The sequence below is a fragment of the Heterocephalus glaber genome, unplaced genomic scaffold (genome assembly GCF_053883595.1).
Source record: "Heterocephalus glaber isolate CG9 unplaced genomic scaffold, H.glaber_assembly_v1.0 deba00000071, whole genome shotgun sequence".
Classification (NCBI taxonomy): Eukaryota; Metazoa; Chordata; class Mammalia; order Rodentia; family Bathyergidae; genus Heterocephalus; species Heterocephalus glaber.
The window spans coordinates 29782338-29788761 of record NW_028258137.1 but is presented as its reverse complement, the minus strand read 5'-3'; the positions used below and the strand labels follow the sequence as shown (position 1 = coordinate 29788761).

At 38.0% G+C, this 6424-nt stretch overlaps 1 pseudogene; it reads right to left on the bottom strand.

Annotated features, from left to right (window-relative positions):
* Positions 1-2539: 2539 nt before the first annotated feature.
* LOC101714729 (phosphatidylinositol 3,4,5-trisphosphate 3-phosphatase and dual-specificity protein phosphatase PTEN pseudogene) lies at positions 2540-4402 on the bottom strand (annotated as a pseudogene).
* Between the last annotated feature and the right edge of the window lie 2022 nt (positions 4403-6424).

Genomic DNA, 6424 nt, shown 5'->3' with positions numbered 1-6424 from the left:
TTAAAAGTGGTGCCTTCAAGTAACTTCAGACATGTAAGCTGCTGCACATACAAGAAGTCTATAAAAACATTTCAGAAACTTGGGAGAAATTACTATAGAATGCAGTTTAGGGTAATTATGAATAGTGTCATAAATAAAGTTTTAATTAGGACTTGAAAACCTTTCAGTCATAGCAATTCTTGTCAAATTCTATGGGGATGGTAACTGAAATAAAGGAGAGTGTGTGTATATATATATATATATATATATATATGATGCCATTTTTCCATTTCCCATGACCACACCAAAAAACGTAAGCAAGGCTTCTCACAAACACTGAAACATTCAAAATCAAAACCCTCATTCAGACCTTCACTTTCCAAAGGAAAAGTAACTGTGCAAAAGCCCATTATAATATAATTATTTATAATGTGACCCTTCATGTTACATATTGGAACAATGCAAGTTATGTTTTAATATGCCGTGCCCAAAACTGTAACAAAGAATATTAATAACTATCTTCAAAACATGAATAGCTGGTTTTCATTTTAATCAATTTTCAGCTTTTATTGATAGGGAAAAGTTTTAGATAACTTAGTAGATTGAATATTAAGGTAGTTGTAGAAGCAAAATAAGTGATGTGTTCAAGATTTGCTTTTCCTGTAACTCTTGTTGTTTAAGGTGATGGTAATCTGACTCTTTAACCAGTAACTTCATTAACCTAACAAAGTTGCAATGGTTGGGTGAATTTACAATGTATATGTGCCTATCTTGTGTCTGTGATTGTAAATAGGAAATGGAATTGTATTTACACATCAAAGACCTCTAGGGATGAGATAATGGCTAAAAGGGATATAAAAAGGGAAACACTGAACAAAGGGGCATGCGAATACTAACCAGACCAGTTTCTGGTGGTTCCGCCTACTTGCAAGTAGAACTTTTTATTATTTTACCCAAATTCTGTGTCTCCATGTAATTCTTTCCAAGATTTCTGGAACATTATGAAAGACAAAATGGCATATTAATTTCAATGGTGCAATCTATGGAATAGTTGTCTCTGGCTTAACCATTTTAACCTAATGAGTCATCAATGACTATTCTATATTATCAATGTTTAAATATAAATGTGTAAATCCTAAGAGCCTTGTTAAAAATTTTAAAACTTTATTTGCTGAATGAAACTTATGAGGTATGGAAAACATGTCAACATTATTTACTAAGAATATTTTAGATGAAGTTCTGCCTAGTCTATTTACCATCAAACTCTATAAGTGCAGCTCTAGTAAGTCCTATGCAATCTGTTTGTAAATTAATTAGGTCAGACCACAGCTAGTGAACAATTTCAGCACCAATAAATTATTAAAAATGGGATTTTACACCACTAAGAAATATAATGGTTAGGTATTCAAATGTCAAGGTCAAGGTATAATTTTAAAGACATCAAATTTCTAGGGGAAAAATCCTTTTTAATAGTATCTTCACATTAGCTTTACAATAGTACTTGTACTCTGCTTAAAATCATATTCAGTCTGGGCATATCAAATATATGATGATATTTAAGACATGAAATTGAAACCCTAGTTCCCAACTCTACCACTATGAAGAAAATGAATCAACACTCCACACTGAAAAAAAAATCTATTCTTTCAATAATAAATTGATAGAGCATATGCAGGAGAATTTCTACTAAAAAGTTAAATAAATGCCTTATTTGTGCAGTGTGGAAAATTTGCTGCAACTCTAATTTCCTTTTTAACACAAATTTTTTAGTATACACATTGTATGTACTCAGTATTCAAGTAAAAGTCCCTGACAGTTAATGACATTTTAAAAATGTGCAAAACTGCAAAACTCATTGTAATAGAATGTGTAAGGTCAAAAGGATGGAATGGCTTACAGCTACTGGATTGAATAAGTGCATCATAAAAATTTAAAGAAAAAAGAACTGCTTACTGTAGAATCTCAAAATTTCCTGTGCACCATTACAAAATATTTTATATTTAGTGAGTAAAAAGAAGCTTGTAAGCAGCACATGAAGGATCCACAGCAGGTATATGATTGAAACCTAGTAAGTTGTTGACTGATGTAGGTACTAATAGCATCTGATTTTTAGCACTGGTCTTGATTATACAGGAGATGGAACAGTCATTACAATTCAGAAAATATATTTAAGAAATCATTGTCAATTTTATAATAATGTTTCAAGCCCATTCTTTGTTGATAGCCTCCACATTTGTATGGTTAAGTCATTGTTGCTGTGTTTCTTATCTATGACCACATCACTTTTTTTCCCCTTCATTTGTGGATTCTTAAGATGTTGCAAAAGGTTCATTCCTGTACCCCAATACAGATTCACTCCCTCTAGCTGCCTTTTCTAGCACCAATATGCTTTAAAAAATGCACAAACAACAAGCAATGACAGTGGTCAATTCCTCAAATGTCCAGATTAATAACTGTGACATGCTAAAGAAAGGTGCATGTAAATAGCTGGAGATGGTATATGGTCCAGAGTCCAGCATCAAATATATTCCTTTCTGAGCACTCTCTCCATTCCCCTAACCTGAATCATGCATTAGGATGTAGAAAAAACCCTTTAGAAACTTCTCTTAGCCAACTGAGAACTTATCTGTTGTCACAAGTGCAAAGGGGTAGGATGTGAACCTGTAATTCTCAAAGCTCTTTAGCCACTTCAATTGGTGACAGACACAAAAGGAAAAATTTCCAAGTATACACATCAGTCTGTCTCCACTTTTTAGAAAACTGGAATAAAATGGGAAAGTGCCATTTTTATTCATCCTAATTGAGTTTTAAATGTCCTTTTGACACAAAAAAGGTATATACATAACACAGCTACACAACCTTTTTTCAACTGGACAACAGGGGTCAAAACCCTGTGGATATATAGGGTAAAACAAGATTGGTCAGGAAAAGAGAATTGTTCCTATAACTGGTAATCTGACACAATGTCCTATTGCCATTTTTTAAAAAAAGGTCCATTTTCAGTTTATTCAAGTTTGTTTTCATGGTTTTTCATCCTCTTGATAAAAAAAAAATCAGACTTTTGTAATTTGTGTGTGCTCTTCATCAAAAGGCTCATTCTCTGGGTCAGAGTCAGAGGTGTCAGAATATCTATAGTGATCAGGTTCGTTGTCAGTAACATCTGGCATTACAGAAGTTGAACTGCTAGCCTCTGGATTCGATGGCTCCTCTACTGTTTTTGTGAAGTACAGCTTCACCTTAAAATTTGAAGAAAAATATCGATTTGCCTTATCTTCATTTGCTTTGTTGAAATCATTTTTTGTTAAAATAAGTACTAGATATTCTTTATCATTACCTGTGCATTCTATGCTGCAGATACTATCAATTTTTTGATCACATAGACTTCCATTTTCTACTTTTTCTGAGGTTTCCTCTGGTTCTGGGATGAAGAACATATTTACCCAAAAGTAAAACATTTTGTCCTTTTTTAGCATCTTGTTCTGTTTGTGGAAGAACTCTACTTTGATGTCACCACACACAGACAATGGCTGAGGGAACTCAAAGTATATGAACTTGTCTTCTCGTCTTGTGGGTCCTGAATTGGAGGACTATACCTTCACTTTGAGCTGGAAAACCACAAACTAAGGGTTGCAAGTTCTGCCACTGAACATTGGAATGCTTTCAAACATCATCTTGTGAAACAACGGTGCCACTGGTCTATAATCCAGATGATTCTTTATCAGGTAGCTATAATAATACACATAGTGCTTCTGACTGGGAATAGTTACTCCCTTTTTGTCTCTGGTCCTTCTCCATAAAAATCGAGGGCCTCCTGTGCCTTTAAAAATTTGTCCCAATGTAATAAATATGCACAAAGCATTACACCAGTCCATCCCTTTCCAGCTTTACAGTGAATTGCTGCAACAAGATTTTCATCTTCACTTAGGCATTTGTCAAGATCTTCACTAAAAGGTTTGATAAGTTCTAGCTGTGGTGGGTTATGGTCTTCAAAAGGATACTGTGCAACTCTGCAGTTAAATTTGGTGGTGTCATAATATCTTTCAGCACATAGATTGCATATCGTGTAATGGTTTTTATGCTTTGAATCCAAAAACCTTACTAAATCATCAGTATTGTTCCTGTATATGTCTTCAAGTTTTTCTGCAGGAAATCCCACAGCAATAATCTTTGGATAAATATAGGTCAAGTCTAAGTCGAATCCATCCTCTTGATATCTCCTTTTGTTTCTGCTATCAATCTCTTTGATGATGGCTGTCACATCCGGGAGCCTCTGGCTGAAGAAAAAAGAGGAGAGAGATGGCAGAAGCTACTGGTGGTGGGGCTTCTTCTGCAGGATAGAGATGGCTCTGGACTTGGTCGCCGATGCTCCTCCCTCTGCTGCCCCTTGGTTCTGGACCATGGCCAGGTAATGGCTGCTGAGACAGCTGCTAGATGGTTGCAATGACTGGGCTTGCTTCTCTTCAGCACCCAGCTGCCTGGCAGCAGCAGCAGGCGGATGGAGAGACCACAAACAATTCATGGAATGGATGCCTCCTGTAGCAGCCTTCTGAGCCCAGGCAGGGGTGGGGGTGGGGGGTGCAGCAGTAGTAGAGGGGAGGCTTAGAGTTGTCCGGGGTCCCTGGAGGTGCTGCCACCACTGCTGCCACCATGTTGGAGACAGGAGAAGCCGAGAGACCAACTGTCCAGTGTCCCCAGCCCTGGAAATGGTAACAGGCAACTCCAGCCCCCTCCCCAACCACCACAGCTACCTCTGCTTCTACCCCACTGTTCCAGGAGTGAGAGGTGCCACCACTGAGCCTTTGCTGGCTCCCACCCAAGCCCATGGCTTCCACCGTTCCTCTCAGAAGCTGAGATGAAGTGGCACGGTTAGAAGAGGAGCCCCAGAGCAGGCAAGAACTGTTGCTGCTGCTGCAGGCCAGCTGGCTTCCCAAGGGTGCTGCCCCCACGGCTGCTCACAGGCACTGAGAGGGGCTCTGGGCTGCAGCTGCCACCATCTCTTATCTCCCTCGCCTGAGCTGGGCCTAGCCTCACAGTGGCTCAACTCTTAAACTTCCATCATGGTGGCAGCTTCTGAGAGTTGACTGTCACTTTTATAGGAAGATGAATACAATTTCTAGCTTCCCTATTGTTGTCAGTTTGTTCTGTATTTGTCTCTGTTCTTTTGCTCTGTCTTTTCCTCCTGTCTTCATCAGATCTCCACAATTCGTGTGATTTTCCCGTGTCCTTTAGCCTCACCTCTAACCTTTCCCTCTCTCTCTATCTCTCTACCCCTCCTCCCCAACCCCTGATAAATCCTTATCCTGAAGGGTAAACTTGTCATATTGAAGGGCTTACTCACTAAAAGTATATTTTGGGCTGGCCCTAGATTTTGATCTATCTCACGTGGTTAAAGGTGACAGATTAACTGCTACCACAAATTGTCATTTTCTAAGCTGTGTTTGATGCTGATTGTGTCAATTGGGCTAAGGTGTTGTGATTGATCTAATCAGTTCTCCTCCCTGGTATACTGAAAATGGGATTGCCTAAGAGTCATTACAGACTCAAAGCCTAAAATGTCTAGCTATACCTGGAAGATATCTCTGAAAACCAATCACTCCATAGGGGCTCTAAACACCAGTAATAAAGATTCTCAAGATAAGAAATGTTGGAGTATCATCCCAGGAATTAAAGCAAAAAACAGCATCAACAGCAGAATTAAAAATGAGAAGGCACCTTGGCAAGACACAAACACAGACTTCCACCTCGCCAAAGGCAAATTCTGGGGAAAACGAGGTGGAAAAAATATGATAATCAACCACCTGGACACCTTGAACTGATAGCACAGGAAGTAACAAAACAGATGAATGAGGCTCTAGAAAAATTCAAAGCAGAAATAATTTCCCAGATAACTATAGGGATTGGGAGCAGAGTGAAAGACATGATTAGAGGCTCTAGAAGAGAAACAAATAAAAAAATGGATGAGCTCAGAACAGTGTTGGAAGCCATGAATGCCCAGCATAAGAAAGAAATGAAAATCATGATCACCCAACATAGGAAAGAAATGCAATCCATGAAACAGATTCAAACAGATTTTCAGGAGATTAAAAGCTTCATTGAAAGTATTCACAGCAGACAGTGAATGTGAAGATAGACTATCAGATATAAAAGAAAGGATTCCAATTAGTGACCATGAAAAAAGAGAATTCTTAAAAATAGTAAGGGACAATGAGAAATCAATCCAGCAGCTGCTAGATGATGCAACAAAGAATAATATAAGACTGATAGGAGTCCACAAAAAAGTGGGAGAAAGTAAAATTAACATAAAAAACTGTTCACAAAAGTAATAGTAGAAAACTTCCCATGTAGAGGTAGAGAATTTGACATACAGATAAGTGAGGCATATGGAACTCAAACTAGCCACAATAAAAAAAAAGCTACACCTAGGAACTCAAGATCCCAGAAATGC